Here is a 17,039-nt window from a genome sequence, read left to right on the forward strand (position 1 = left end):
CCTCTCACCACAATACATGTCATTACAAGTAAACACAATCATTGTTAGAGTATGAATGCTTTTTATGTACATCCGCTGGGTGTGTGAGATCTGATGTGATATAATCACGTAGCATCTATTTCAGTCATTCCAGGAATGGAAAACACGCTGTAAAACTTCATAGCTGTTTGTTCTGCCAGTGCTTGTAGTAGCTGCGTGGCAGAATGACTCCTAGGGATGAATGAAGTGGTCTCATGTTGCAAGCAGGGCTGCCCTTCACTCCTCCTGGAATGTTCCCCCTCAGGGTCTCTGCACTGATGGATCCTCCATGCTCAGATTGAGCCCCTTTCTCTGAGCTCAGACAGACTCCCGCATGAGACCACCTGCTCAGACACTGCATGCATGTCTTGTGGCCTCCATAACAAAGGACCACATGCTGGGTGGCTTAAAACAGAAATGCACTGCCACACAGTTCTGGAGGCTAGAAGCCTGCAATCCAGTTGCCTGAAGGCTCTGGGGTAGAACTGTTTCTTCCCTCTTCCAGCTTCTGGTGGTGGCCAGTCCTCCTTAGGGGCCCTTGTCCTGCAGCTGCATCACTGCAGTCACTGCTCAGTCATCACGTGGTGTGGTGTCCTCCCAGTGTGTGTGACTGTCTGTCTATCTCTGTCTGCACCTCCATGCCTCTTCTCTCTTCTTATAAGGACATCAGTCACACTGGATTAGGGTCCACCCTACTCCTGTACGACTTCATCTTAATTACATCTGCAATGTCCCCATTTCCAAATAACGCCATGTACTGAGGTACAGCGGGGCGGGGGTAAGAGTTCAGCATACCTTTTTGAGGGACACAGTTCAACTCATAATGGGTATCTTAAACATAACATATCTAAATGGAATCTCTTAATTCTAACCCCAAACACTTCCTGACCTCTTTATTTCATTTCAGTAAATGTCACCATGATCCCTCCAGTTGATGGATGCAAAAACTTGGGAGAAATCATGGATTTTTCTGCCTGCATCACAGTTCACACCCAATTCATCAGCAAAGCCTGCTGATTTACCTCCAGAATGTACACTAATCCAACCCACCCCATCCCCACTGAGAGCGAGCCCAACCCCTCACCTCTGTCCAGGACCACCGAGGCACGAGCCTTCCCAGGATTCCCCCCATTACCTGTCTTGCTCCCCCACCAGGCATTTTCCACAGAGATCTTTTGAAGACATGAATCTTGTCATATAATCCATGACTTAAAACCCTTTAAGGCTGCCCACAGCACTGAGAATGAAATGAACACTCCTTACCAAGCCTACACACCCTGACGGCTAGCTCTCCACCTGGGTCTCACATCCATCCCCACCATGCACACGAGCTTCCTTTCACATCCTCAGAACAGGTAAGCCTTTTACTCCTGGGGGCCTTTGCACTTCCTGTGTAGAATCAGAGTCAACCCCTGGTTTTCAGCCTGACTTGTTTTTCCTCCCTCAAGTTTCAGTTTAAATGTCTACTCATCACAGAGTCCTTCCGAGATCAGACCAAGTAAAACATTTTTCCACTTTCTCTCGGGGCCTGGAACAGCCGCATTCATGGCTCCCCTAGAGCAGCGTTTGATATCCATATCCCTGCCATGCCTCACACTGGGCAGAATGTCCTTACTTGCCTGCCTGAGACACATTCGTGAGAAGAAATGCTAATTTCTGATTGTCACTGAGATGTCTTGATTGTCAGGCAGCAAAAGCTGCCTGATACACTTTGCATCTCACCACCCTGTTTACTTTCTCCACAGCACTAATTACAATCTGTAACAGAATTATTTACTTGCCTATTTCCTTGTTTACTGCAATCACTAGCAAGTGACTCCTTGAAGGCAGAAGGCATCTCAGCCTGATGTGAGCCCAAGAAGTACTGGTACGAGGAGTGGAGGAACTCCCTCGGGGGCCAAGTCTAGCTATTCTTCATCTGACCCAACATTGCACTCTTTCTTTAAAAAATGCTTTTCTATGAAACAAGTTAAAAACTTCAATTTCCTAGTTTTCAAAGTATGGAATTTAGAGACTGGTTTAAAACAAAACAAAACAGAAAACAATTCTTCCCTCAGCAAGAAAAGACAACACAGGAAGAGGTCACTTGTTAAAAGATTAGGTGTAACTTTTTTTTTTTTTTTTTTTTTTTGCGGTACGCGGGCCTCTCACTGTTGTGGCCTCTCCCGTTGCAGAGCACAGGCTCCGGACGCGCAGGCTCAGTGGCCATGGCCCACGGGCCCAGCCGCTCTGCGGCATGTGGGATCTTCCCGGACCGGGGCACGAACCCGCGTCCCCTGCATCGGCAGGCGGACTCTCAACCACTGCGCCACCAGGGAAGCCCTAGGTGTAACTTTTAATAATATTCTGTGGGATTCCATAGTTTGTCATCCTTGACTCTTCTCTGTCTGATGGGCCCCATGAGTGTCTCAGCATCACCGCTGGATGCTAAGGCTCCAGGGAGCCTGATGATTCAAATGTCTGCACCAAGCGGTTTCCTGCAGAAACATTCCTGCTCGGCTGAAATTGAGCTGGCACTGGGGGTGCAGTTATTTCCCATCATTAGTTCAAGTCAAAATGCAGAATTATGTATTTCTGATTCACACATTTGCAGACCCGCTGTTTTCCTGTCTGTGCCTGGTACTAATGAATTGCTGGATTTTTCTAGAAAAATAAACTCTCACAGTTCTTGGGGCTGTGGACAAGATCGTCCGAACTGCCCAATAATTGCAGAGTGGGGTTTTGAAAACATTAGAATCGCAGGTCTCTAGCTGTCTGCTGACCACTAAACAGAAGGTAGCAAGAGGGACAGACAAAATGATCCTTCATATTTCACAAAGTGAGTCTTTCTTTCTAGACAATTAACTGATCTCACTAATTGAATCCTTTCTTGAGCCTGAGGCAGGCCTCACAGACAGCTTTAAGAATACTTGGAATTCACCATTTTGGAAGCAAGTTACTATCCTGCTACTGGATTCTTCCATCTTACACTTCAGGCTAGTTCTTGTTATCTTTCAAAGTGAAAAACAAACAAACAAACAAACAAAAACAAATATAAACCCAAAAGAAAATCAAAGAAGTCCAGGAGGTAAAAAAGTAAGAAAGCAGACGGTATTTAAAGCTATTGATATTTCACCACCCAAAGTGGACATAGTCGCTTAGCGGAAATGCACCAACAGCAGTTTTGCCTACAAGTGGATATGGAACACACCCACTGTGGACTCGGACCTCCATCCTCCTGGAAGCATGTCTGGGGGCGGGGGGTGGGTACTCCACACCAACTGCCAAGTTCACGTCTCAGCTCCTTTACTCAAGAGGGGTGAGAATGCACTCTCTCTCTGCCCAGGGTCCCCGTCAGTACAATGGAGATGACAACCAAGATATCCATGTCATTTTCAGTTGCAATTAAAATATATTACATTCTGGAAACAGTGTTTTTTAAGTAATAAGCCACTGTGTATGTTTCTTATCATTTTTGATCCTCACAAATCTTACGGGAGGTAAACACGGCAAGTATCAGCCTTTGTTATTTCATAGGAAATATTTAAGGTTTGAGTGGACTGGCCCAGGATGCATACAAACCATGGTTCAGCCTTGCAGGGCTGCCCCCTTCCCCGCCCTGCCCACCCTTCCCCTGAATTCCCGGAGGCTCAGATGCCCAACTTCTGTTTCCCCAACACCGTCTTCCAAACCCTGCTGCTATATTATGTATTATCTGTTAATGTATCCGTTTCTCCCACTAACCCTTAAGAGGCTTAGGACAGAGACCACACACTCAGCTCTGTATTTTCAGCTCCCAGACAGGATGGGGGCGGGAGGCATTGGTTAAATGCGTGTGGAACCGAACCAGACACAAGAAAGAGAAACAGGAAAAACCTCTGCCCTGGAGGTAACTGTCAGAAGTGCCTCTGGCAGCCCTTGAGCTGATATGAGCCCCATCCAAGTTCTGTCCAGGATTTATGTTTATTAGACTTGACTCTGCCCAAGAGTGTTTAGTGACACAAGAACAACACGCATGAAAGATCACAGTGCCGTCACTGCTGGGCTGTGTGGGAAGCGGCATGAGCCCAGCCACGCTTTGATGATGGAGAGAGAGTGGGACAAACTAAAGCTGGTGCAGAATTCACCAGCGGCTGGGGGTGTGTGTGTGCGGAATCTGAACAGAACTCGGGGTGTGGGTGACACTTGGAGGGATGAATGGGAACAGCATCTGAGATGAGGGAACAGAAGGAGCAGCCCGTGACCCTGAGCTCCAGACACCCATTCGACTATGGGCAGAACCCCACCAGCCATGCAGCCCCCAGGGGCTGCCGGGCAGTCATGGTCCTGCCGGGAGCTCCGGTAATGAGGCTCAAGAGGTTAAAAAAAAAAAAGGAATCAAATTGATAGTGAAACAGGAAATGTCATTATAAATTTAATTTTCAAGATAATACAGGCTTTGCATGAAAGCTATACCTAAAAGTCATCTGGGATCACCAGTAAGTTCATATTTATTTGTATGGTTTTCTTCAGAAACCAGGGTTGGTATCTTTAATTTAATTTAAACATCTGTCCTAGGTAATTGGTTGATGAATGAACAGGATTTCAGCGGGGTTTAAGTTCCATTTGGGTACACTTTGACAATTATGCTGTACAAATAAATGTAAAAATCATTAACATTAATTGAAAATAGCCATTCACTGTAACTCCAGGACTAACAGTGATCTTGATATAACATTTAGAGTTTCAGTTCGATACTAAAATTTCAGTTTATGACTCGGTAAGTGGTTTTTCCATTTGAGAATGGTTATTTTTTCTTTTTAACACTAGAATAGACTTAAAAATAATTGTTAAGTAGACTAAAAGAGTTTCACTAAAGTGAGGTCTTTTTGATAAATTCTTCAAAAACTGTGTCTGAGAAGGACACCACAGAAGCAGGGACTAGCGGTTCATGGTTAGTTCAGAGTGACCTGCTGGGTCCTCAGGTCACACGGGTGCCGTCACAGCAGAACAAGCGTTAGGTACTTGGGTTTATAGTCTGATGTTCAAGTTTACGTGCGGTGGCGGATGTGTGATGGCTGGTCCCCGAGTCTGTCCTTGACGTTTTCCAAAGTGGACTTGGACACTGCAAGTCTGCGGTTTCAGCAATGTGTTTCTTCAGATGGATCCTCACGAATTCTGGAGAGAGAAGGAACTGACCATCTCGTGGGCTCAGAATTACACGTGGCCACCCTGAGTCAGCCACAGGCCTGAGAACATCTGTTTGGGTCTTTCTTGTGCTCAGTGTTTTAGCAGAAAGCCTGCTGGTTCATTCCTGCAGCAAGGATTCGTCAAGCGCCCTCCAATCAATGACCAAGTTCAGTGTCACAGGAGACAGAGTTGAACAAACTTCAGCTCAGATGGCAAAGAACACTTCACTTTGCATCCAAAATGTGTGTGTAGGGCGGGATGGGGGAGGCCCAACACGTTAACTGTGAAATCTCATTAAATTACCATAGCATGAGCTCACCGTTACATTTCCACAATCACAGTGAAAATGGCATCTAGGCCTTCTTCACATTCAATTTGAAAACATAGCTGGATTGGGCTCACATGGCAACACTGCTGGGTGGCCGCCCTGCCAACCCAAACATATCACGTCCAAGAGGGACCTCTGGTTTTCCTCTGTCGACGCTGCTCTGCCCTCCATCCCAGCAAACAAGTTCCGCCACCCAGCCGTCGCTAATATGTGAAACAAGGACTTTTCTTAGGTCCTCGCCCGTCCTCCCTGCACATTTCACGCCAAATCCATCCCAGTGTCCTGATGATTTTTCCTCCCAAATAAGGCTTTTTTAAACTGAAGTATAGTTAATTTACAATACTGCATTAGTTTCAAACGTACAGAAACGTGATTCAGTTATACATATATGTGTGTGTATATACACACATATATGTATACACATATTCACATACATATATGTGTGTATACACATATACATATTCACATACATATATGTGTGTATATACACACACATATATATTGATACACACACACATATATACATATACACATATGCACATATATATATATGTACATACACACACACACACACACACACACACACACTTTTTTTTTTCAGATTCTTTTCCATGATAGGTTATTACAAGATATTGAGTAGAGGTCCCTGTGCTCTACAGTAGGTCCTTGTTGTTTACCTATTTTATATTAATCCCAAACTCCTAATTCATCTCCTTCCCCTCAAATAAGGTTTTGAATGTGTGCCCTTTATCTCTTATCTCTACTGCCACCGTGCTGGCCGGGCCCCTTCCTTGTTCCCGCAGCCTCCAGACGCCTCCCTCTCGGCCTCGGATGGAGCTTTTACACAAGCAGATCAGACCTGCCATCATTGTGCTTGACACTTCTCCCCCACCTCTGCCCACTCCGATCCCTGATGACGGCAGACCCTCCACCCCGGGTCCCTCTGCCCCAGCCCCTTCCCCATTTTATCACAGCACACAACATGACTTGCAATTGTGTTATTGTCACTTTCCTTGTTTGTTGTCTGGTCTGCCTCCCTCACTAGGCTGCAAGCTCTGTGAACTGGTCTGAACAACCTTAACTAGCTAGAAAATATTTTTATCTCCTCTGAAATATTTGGTGATTTTTACTCCCTTTAAGTAATATAAGGAGGCAATGCTCTGCATCCAATCTTTCATTTCAATGCTTCTCATACTACGTTATTTCTGAAGAATTTTTAATAACAAATTACCACCCAAATTTCGGCCAAGAAACCAACCCCTTGACGTGCTGTTAATGTAAATAAATTCGACTAAGGTGCCAGGTGTCTGAAGACATACTGACCACCCAGGGTCAGATACATGGGCTCAATGGGCATGAGAACTGCCAGGCAATTTACTCCTCAATTATGAGACGTTTGATAAGGTCAAAAATTCCACATGGAGGGAAAAATGTATCCAGGAATCAAGAAAATACACTGCTGCTTTTTTCCTATTCTCCATAAAACATCCTTTAGTTTCGGAACCACCTCTCGTATATTATCTGGAAGGTCCCCAAGGACCCCCTCCTTCCCTTCAGTGACGAGAGAACGGGGACCCAAATATGCGACCTGCCCAAGATCAGACAATCTTCCAATGGCTATTGGGTGGGGGAGGGGCTGATGTCAGTTAGAAAGCTCTAGCATTTATTCACCTGATACCTCTGTCAAGTTTTACTTCTGCCCTGGTTTCTGAAGCCCAGATGTAATGTCATCTTGGCTCGAGCCCCAGTGAAGACCTATAAACCCTGGGTCTCCTCTGGGTCCACGGAGAGGACCAAGCAGGGCTGGTGCTGCCACTTGCAGATTCTTGGCAAGACCTAGTCCAGGGCTGCACACATTCAAGATGACTCACTGACTGGGATGGGAAAGTATTCCATAAAGACTAGCATCTAGAAAAAGGTATTTCACTAAATAATCACATTTTTTACTAACTTGGGCTTAGTTCTGGACACTCTGCAAAATGCATTTCTGCTTAGCAGAATTTGAGGAGCCACCTCAAACAGACCACTGCACCACAACGAAATCTCGTTCTTGTAATTTTTTTAACTGGCCCGTCAGGATCTTGGGTAAGCTCACTTTCTGTCTCCAAAAAAATTAACTTCATACATCATGACTTTTAAAGTGATACTCCACTCTTAATTCTTCGATTTTACAACAGAAACGAACAACTGCTAGAATTTTTAAATTACCCTGTAATTTCTTAAAGCACAGCTGAGTTTTACAACTCTGGGATCATACTATTTTGATATTTTAATCATCTTCACAAAGGTGATATTCAAATTGTACTATTTTTATATTTTAAAATTTTTCCAGAAATAATATTCAAGTTATTTGACCAGCTGTCTGACCCAGACAGCAACTACTCAGAACCAACGCCAGCTGTATCACGGGGGCAGGTCCTGAAGGCCATCAGGTGAGCCAGGTGTAACTCACTGGTCACTGCATCATAAGGTGATGTCGTGGTCCTGGAGGAGGAGCTGGGACGTCGGGGCAGCGTGGCGTCACGGGGGGGTGGGGAGTGCGGGGTGGCAAGTTCAGGCGGCGGCTGTTCATTAACCTATTGGGTGTATTTTCATACAACCTGTAATCCGTTTGGCTGCCCAGGTGCACCCCAGCTAAACATCAGCCCGACTCTTTATCCTCATATCACATATCCCAGATGTAAGACAAAACTCTCTCTCTCTCTCACATGCACACAGATATTTACAGCCAACTCTAATGATGACACAATAATAATCATGAGCTTATCTATGAAACAGAAACACACTCACAGACATAGAGAACAGAGTTGTGGTTGCCAAAGAGGAGGGGGGTGGGGGAGGGATGGATTGGGAGTTTGGGATTAGCAGATGCAAACAATTATACATAGAGTTGGATAAACAACAAGGTCTTACTGTATATAGCACAGGGAACTATATTCAACATACTGTGATAAACCATAATGGAAAAGAATATGAAAAAGAGGGACTTCCCTGGTGGCGCAGTGGATAAGACTCTGGGCTTCCGATGCAGGGGGCCCGGGTTCAATCCCTGGTCAGAGAACTAGATCCCACATGATGCATGCTACAGCTAAGAGTTCGCATGCCACAACTAAGGAACCCGCCTGCAGCAACTAAGACCCAGTGCAACCAAATAAATAAATTTTTAAAAATAAAATGAAAAAGAATGTGTATATATGTATAACTGAGTCACTTTGCTGTAGAGCAGAAATTAACCCAACACTGTAAATTAACTATACTTCAAAAACTTTTTTTAAAAATTAATAATCATGAGAACTTACACTTTTGAGGACCTGTCTTATGCCAGGCATACCTGACATTAATTATCTTATTTAATTTGAACAACAAACCAATGAAGTGAAAAGCTTCTGTGAATAGCAGAAATGTAAACCCAGACGAACACAGCGGCTGAGCGCCTTCTGTCCCAACATGGATTTTCAGGTCTCCAGTATGGTCTACAGGACAGAGGACTACATTTGAAACAAATGAAGCTCAGGGATCTTTTAACGAGACCACAGGGATTTCTGCAAAGGAATAAATTCCACTTACCCTGCTCTGCCCATTCATTTCCATGTCTGCAGACAGAAGGTAATAGCATCCTCCCATTACACGTACCTCACCTGGGAATAGGATGTGCTGAGTGTCAGCCCCTGCTGTCCTGGTGCAGGGAGCTATTCCTGGACTGGCCCAGAGCAAGCGTATAGACTTCAGCCACTCTGGCTGGTCTAAGAGCACCAGGGCAAAACACACAGATGCTGCTGGGAGGATTTTGAAACAAAAAGACAGGTGTGGGTTCCTTCAAAAGGGTAGTATGATCAAAGCCAGAAGGCAAGTGCCTTTCAATTTGAAAACATTACTGTACACAAGCAGAGACATATCTGTACACACGTGCATGCGTGTGTGTGAAAGTGTACACACCCGAGACCTCGAGTTATCTAGAGAAAGGCTATTCTTGCAGACCACTCACCCTAGATGCTTTTTTTTAAATTAAATTTATTTATTTATTTTTGGCTGTGTTAGGTCTTCATTGCTGTGCACAGGCTTTCTCTAGTTGCGGCGAGTGGGGCCTACTCTTCGTTGCGGCACGCGGGCTTCTCATTGCAGTGGCTTCTCTTGTTGCAGAGCATGGGCTCTAGGCACGCGGGCTTCAGTAGTTGTGGCACATGGGCTCAGTAGTTGTGACTCGCGGGCTCTAGAGCGCAGGCTCAGTAGTTGTGGCTCATGGGCTTAGTTGCTCCGCGGCATGTGGGATCTTCCCAGACCAGGGCTCGAACCCACGTCCTCTGCATTGGCAGGCGGATTCTTAACCACTGCGCCACCAGGGAAGCCCCCTAGATGCTTTTGAAGCCAGACATTCAAGAACCCTTTTGGAGCCTGGCCATTAAGTCAGCCACACTGAATCCACAGTAGGCCTGAGCAGGACTGTCCTGGTGATTCAGAAGAGAGGGTAGAAGGATGCCCAACCCTTCCCAGCCAGGACAGCTCTCCACTCTCCTCCCCCTGCAGGTCAAGCACGCGGGGACGGGGCACCAGTGACCAGCGCACCAGCCATCCTTCTTCCGCCTGGTCAGACAAGGACAGGTGGGGAGGGTATAAGAGCTGACAGCCTCTGAGCATCCCCTCTGAGCCCGACACTCATGTCACGGGATGCTCTCAACAGCCCTGGGGTGGGCACTATTCTTACCTGCATTTCACAGATGAGAAAACCAAGGTGCAGTGGCGCCAAGTGACTTACCAAACCCTAAGCCAGTCAGCAGGGGAGGCAGGATCTGATTCGAAGTTCGTGTAATTCCCAAGTCTGGACACACGGCCACGGAGATTTTAGATTCTGGGGCCGACTCTGGCTAGTGGGGGTGGGGACTTCCCTTCCTCCCACCAACCAAACACAGACGTGGTCTGGAGTCTGCACATGCGTCCCATCTGTTACCATGTGCATTTAGAGTGTGACGGACATCAGAGTTAGCATGATGTTGACTTAGAGAAACGCATGTTTCACCAGATTTTTGACAGCACTATCTACGAACACAAGAAGGGCACGTCCTTGACAAATGTTCGATTCCTGGCAACTGTCTCAATGCCTGATGTCAAAATAACTTCATTGCATTGAAAAAACCAGTCTCAAAACATAAACAGTCTAACAAGAGTCAGACGCACACGGTTCAGGCCGGAAACAAAGCTCTTTCTGCCTGTGAACCCACCGTACCCAGAGCACAAGCCCTGCTCTCACAGCAGTCCCTCCCGAAGAAGCCACAGTTTGACTGAAAACTAGCACATGACCCACCAGCCCTGGGCTGCTCAATGCAATTAGGTGCATCATTGTTGCCCGCAAAGACAGGTCACGCCAACCAAGTAGCGGTTTTCCCAACATCCCCCCCGAAATACTACCTGCAGATTTTCCTGGGCTGGGTTATAACTCAACAATGGAGAAATTTAAACAATCTAATGTTGTGATGAGTTGAAACTAATGGGAGAGAAAAACTCAGATTTTTAATTTTGATACTTTGTTAAAGTGCCCAAACTCCAGGCTTCCTCAGTGGTATCCTCACCCCAAGCTGTGCGCACAACTTCCTGGGGGGACCTGGAAACGACACTGCTCTCTTCGTTCTGCAAAAGGTAGCAAGTACTGCCTGCTCTTCTCTTCTGAAATATTTGACCACAAAGCTTTACTTTGCTCTCTTCTGACTTAAACAGGAGCTACGTTATTTTAAACAGGAGCTACGTTATTTTCTCTATGTAAAAAGGAGGAGTAAAGTCCATTTATAAACTAAATGAGCTACCTTTTCAGCATCGTCTGGGCTCAGTCCTGCCAACCCTCTCACCACCCCTTAGGGGAGCTGAAACAAACACACAGGCTTTCCTGTGCTGGAAAAAATCTCCCAGGATGGAGTATCTGGCCCACATCCTCATTCTGAAATTGGGTGTCATGTGTCCACCAAGCTCTACCTTCCTGACGGCCAAGCAGGTTCCTTTCTCAGCAACAAGAGAAATTAGTCAGGACAAAACTCAAGACCTTCTCCACCCCGGTTCTCAAGTGCATGGAAAGCCAGTTCGTCTGAGAGAACAAGTCACTCTGCAGAGTGTACAGGTAGGGATGAGCTGAGGGCTGCTTTGGGCTCCTCCGGCTGGAATGGACACAGCGCACTGGGCAGATGCCCAGAGAGGGGAGGTTCCAGGCCAATTATCAGGAAGTAGAGAGAATACCAAAGACCTCCAATATGAACAGGAAGTCGTTTTGTCCCTGAAAAAGGCCCACAGAGGGTTAAAAAGTAAGATAATGATGAGGAATCAATGTCCCCAAAACTCGGTACCTGTGGGAGGATGCACAACACAGGTGCAACACACACCTGTAAATAAGTGAACTCCTAACAAAGCACTGATACTCCGACCTAAAAGCCCATGGGTTCTCCCCTAAGGAGCAGCAGTAACATCTGTGCTACAGGCACTTGTCAGAGGCAGAAACTCAGCATCTGTCCTTCCTACCCTGCCTGTGAGCGAGAAGTCCGCGTCTGGAGGTGGGCCTCGGAGCACAGGCTCGGCCCCGGCAGAGCTGGGGACGTGAGGGAACAGTCAAAAGCAGCCCCTGGTGCAGACAGTCGGAGCCACCTGGAAGCCCAGGTACAAGCTTGCCAGGTGATTCTACACGATCACGGCACTGAGAACCTTGGCCAACAGCAAATGCATCCCTTTGTTGCCTTGGAGAATCTGAATTTTTATCTTGCGAATAAGGTAAGAAAGGAAATAGCTGTGGTTCTTTTATTTACTGAAGCGACTGTCAGAGTGAGGTTCACAGCCGCTAACGGCCTCCTCTTCCTGAGGATGAATAAGTGGAACCAACTCCAAGCTGAAGCGGGAAGAATTGCTCCGCTTCTGAGAAACCCACCGGTTTTCATCCCACAGACTCGGAATTCTTCAGATAACTACTTCCTTCTTTGACCTGGCTACTTAAATGCTTGGAGTTTCCTATGAACCCACCTCTGCTAAAGTCTGCAGAACCTTGGGAATTTTATCCCTGGGTTTATCTATTTTCTATGCTATGTATCATGCTATATGTTATTAGATGGATAGAATAAGCCATTTTACATCTTATTTGGAATAAAGAGAGAAATAAATAAAAGATCAAATATATTTAATTTAAAATTATATAAGTATTTTGTATGGAATTTTTGACAGTCTTGAAGGCACTGAATTATTGAAGGCTGGTTTCACCGGTATAACCAGCATCGTCCTATTAAGTTTGTCCTGTGGAATAAACTGGGAGAAAGTAACATTAAAATTAATTTCCAAAATATAAAAACAGCTCATACAGCTCAATATTAAAAAAAAAACTGGGCAGAGTACCTAAATAGACATTTCTCCAAATAAGACATACAGATGGCCGACAGGCACATGAAAAGATGCTCAACATCACTAATCATTGGAGAAATGCAAATCAAAACTACAATGAGGTGTCACCTCACACCGGTCAGAATGGCCATCATTTAAAAGTCTACAAATAATAAATGCTGGAGAGGGTGTGGAGAAAAGGGAACCCTCCTGCACTGTTGGTGGGAATATAAACTGGTGCAGCCACTATGGAAAACAGGACGGAGGTTCCTTAAAATCTAAAAACAGAGCTACCATATGATCCAGCAATCCCACTCCTGGGCATATATCTGGAAAGATGAAAACCATAATTCGAAAAGGTACATGCACCCCAATATCCATAGCAGCATTATTTACAATAGCCTAAATGTCTATCGACAGAGGAATGGATAAAGAAGATGTGATACACATATACAGTGGAATATTGCTCAGCCATAAAAAAGAATGAAATAATGCCATTTGCAGCAACATGGATGGACCTAGAGATTATCATACTCAGTGAAGTCAGACAGAGAAAGACAAATATCATATGATATGGCTTATATGTGGAATCTAAAAAAAATGATACAAATGAACTTGTTTACAAACTCACACAGAAGTTACCAAAGGGGAAAGTGGAGAGGGAATAAATTAGGAATTTGGGATTAACAGAATAGATACACACTACTATATATAAAATAGATTAAAAGGTCCTATTGTATAGCACAAGAAACTATATTCAATATCCTGTAATAACCTATAATGGAAAAGAATCTGAATATATATATATATATATATATATATATATATATATATATATATAAAACTGGATCACTTTCCTGTACACCAAAAATATTGTAAATCAACTATACTTAAATTTACTAAGTAAATAAATAAATAAAACTGGGTGAGAAGTAAGAATACAACGGACAGTATCACACGGTTTTCACTGGCTCAAATACTGTAAGAGGTCCTCAGCACACCCTAACACTACTTTAGCATCTTAGCTTCTGTATAAATTTCTTCTTCTCCAGATCCCAGTCACCAGAATTACTATAAAATAACATAGCCATCAAAATCATACCACCTATTCACACAGAATTCATCATATTATATTTGGATAATATAAATTACTTGCAAAGAAGAGCCACAAGCCTTCAAACTGCTGAGCGGAGCAATATTATTTCTAAGGTGTATTTTCTTTCCCTAATTTTTAACCCAAACTTATTCAATGACAGGAAATTAAAAGGAAACCATTCCCCTGGCAAGCGTAAGCCAAGGCCCTTATTTAAGACTCTCCATTCATTCCAAAAGTTTTAGGTCCATTCCCAGTTCTCCTTTACCCCCCACCATTTTTCAACACCCATGAGCTCTGGGATATGGTTCCCTGAATGCAAACTTCCTGCGTAAGGACAGGTCACACCTCTGGGGAAGGCATGGCACCGTAGCCATCAAGCAGCACGGTAGTTAGGGAAGAGCCCTGAATCAGAATTCCAAACTGTGGAATTCTCCTCTTTTGGCTCTGCCACTTCTTACTTGGTGGCTTTTGATGAATTATGCAACTTCTCTTCAATTCAATTTATTCATTGGTAAAATGCAAAAGAAAAGAAATGAAATGAGCTCCATGCAACCCATAAGTATAGTTGAGACAGACAAATTAGATCACATAGGATGCTTTTAGAAATTATAGACTTCAGAAACAAATTTATGGTTACCAAAGGGGAAAGGTGGGGGAGAGGATAAATTGGGAGACTGCGATTGACAAACATGCAGTGCTATAAATAAAACAGATAATCAACAAGGACCTGCTATATAGCACAGGGAACTCTACTCAATATTCTGTAATAATCTATACGGGAAAAGAATCTGAAAAAGAATGGATATATGCATATGTGTAACTGAATCAATGTGTACACCTGAAACTGACACATTGTGAATCAACTGTATAAATCAACTGTATAAATATAAAAGAAAAATTAAATTAAAAAAGAAATTATAAACGGTAATGATTAATTTTTCCAATTTTTTCCATGTTTCCACAGATACGTAACTGATGGGTCCTTACACAAAATAAGGGACCCAAGGGCATTGCCTAAAGCATGACTAATTTACAAAATTGGTCCTAATAAAATTCACACTGTCTGTAGGTTTCCACAGTGAGAATGAAAAGACGGAAGAGATATGGGAACATATGTATATGTATAACTGATTCACTTTGTTGTAAAGCAGAAACTAACACAGTACTGTAAAGCAATTATACTCCAATAAAGATGTTAAAAAAAAAAAAGAAAGAAAGGAAGAGGGAAGGGAGGAGGGGAAAGAAAGGGGGCGGGAAGGAAATACACTCGGACACTTAAGAGTCATAAAGAGCAAGGTGCGGTCTGCAGACATGCAGCCCCGGGGGCAGAGCTGTGCTGGGGAATGATTAGGTGGCAGGAGCACACGCTCTGAAGAATTTAACACCCGGGCACTGACTGGACTTCTTCCCGACAAATGAAACGTTCTATAGGCAGAAAGAGGAAAAAAAGCAGTGCCAAGTTCCAGAATATGGTAGAGACATCGTTTTAACAGATTTCTTGAAAACCAGGCTGCTTTGGGGAAGGTTTCTGTGATGCCCCACGTTCTGGCTTTATTTTACAGTATTCTCTCCTTGCAAATATTCAGGCAAATCCTGTGAATTCTCCTAACTCATTCTCCCCTTTCTTCTCATCCCCTGGACCTAAGTAACCCCCTTCTTAAGTGGGATCCATTTAAAATACACACGAACACACTCCCACACATGCACACACACGTTTTCTTCCCCTTTCCATCACCACCCTCAGGATCAAAAATTAGTAAAAACATGCTAAGGCACTTGATATGTTAAGATCCCCCAAGGATATCGCTTCCTGATGCTTTATTACGAACAGGTGTATTAACCTCCAGCTGTATTAACCTCCGCATCCCCCCTGCCCACTCCAGACGCACAAACAGACGCGCACCCTTTAACCGAGAGCTGGACAAGTCAGAACAGCTTCAGATAAACTGCGCTCGGAAGGTCACAGGTGACATGGCCCCACCTGCACATTTCAGAAGGCTCAAAAAACATACAGAGGGGCTTCCCTGATGACGCAGTGGTTGAGAGTCTGCCTGCCAATGCAGGGGACACGGGTCCGTGTCCTGGTCTGGGAAGATCCCACATGCCGCGGAGCAACTAGGCCCGTGAGCCACAATTACTGAGCCTGCGCGTCTGGAGCCTGTGCTCCGCGACAAGAGGCCGCGATAGTCAGAGGCCCGCGCACAGCGATGAAGAGTGGCTCCCGCTCGCCGCAACTAGAGAAAGCCCTCGCACAGAAACGAAGACCCAACACAGCCATAAATAATAAATAAGTAAATAAATAAAAATTAAAAAAAAAACCATACAGAGTTATTGGCCAGACGTAGCCTCAAAGACGGGCTGCGTATTAATGACGCCCAACTAAAATCAGAGCTTTCGGTAAATGCTCCTCCCCATTCTCTTTAGTTACATAACATACGATATACATTTATACATATTATTTACATAGTGGCAAACTTTAGTTATTTGTGCTGTTATTCCTATTATTGACATGATGTTACACTTACACATTGACTCAGATTTCCAAGTATGATCTCAGAATTAGATTGGAAACTCCTTCAGTTTAGAGGCATTGGTTTATTTACACTTCTTTGTATCCTGCGTCCTAACTTGGCAAATCTCCAGTAAAGACCTCAGAGGTAATGGGTATACTGAGAATATCACGAGAACATAACTGTCATCATCACTATTGACAGAATAACCATATCACGTGTCTGTGGTACAATCAGGTACCCAAGTGGATGTTTTGCTGCCATTCCTGAACGATAGCATGAAAGGACTTGGCTTGGGATGCTCTGTAATGTTCAGGACTGTATCACTCATATAGAAAATGCATAGCCTAATACTATCTATGTACCTAGTCTAATATTATCTATGTATTTATATAAGGGTTACTTTCTGACTTTATACTTATGGTAGGGCACTTCCCTTTCTGAAATCTTTTCTCCCACACTTTGGTCCCACCGCCATAATGAACCTCGTTGTCAGGGTGAAGAGTGTATTTTGGTCTCATCATTAAGTTCTTGCACTAGTGCTGCTTTCCTTTCCTTTCCATGAAACTGGATCCCATCAGCCTCCTTTCCCCCAAAT

The 17,039-nt window shown here is 44.3% G+C and overlaps 1 protein-coding gene across 1 annotated transcript in view; it reads right to left on the reverse strand.

The window, feature by feature from the left end:
- PIEZO2 (piezo type mechanosensitive ion channel component 2) overlaps window positions 1-17,039 on the reverse strand; it is a 338,761-nt gene that overhangs the window by 245,516 nt on the left and 76,206 nt on the right. The gene's annotated exons all lie outside the window — the stretch shown is intronic.

This window comes from Neophocaena asiaeorientalis, unplaced genomic scaffold (genome assembly GCF_003031525.2).
Source record: "Neophocaena asiaeorientalis asiaeorientalis breed wild unplaced genomic scaffold, Neophocaena_asiaeorientalis_V1.1 scaffold110, whole genome shotgun sequence".
In the NCBI taxonomy this organism is placed as follows: Eukaryota; Metazoa; Chordata; class Mammalia; order Artiodactyla; family Phocoenidae; genus Neophocaena; species Neophocaena asiaeorientalis.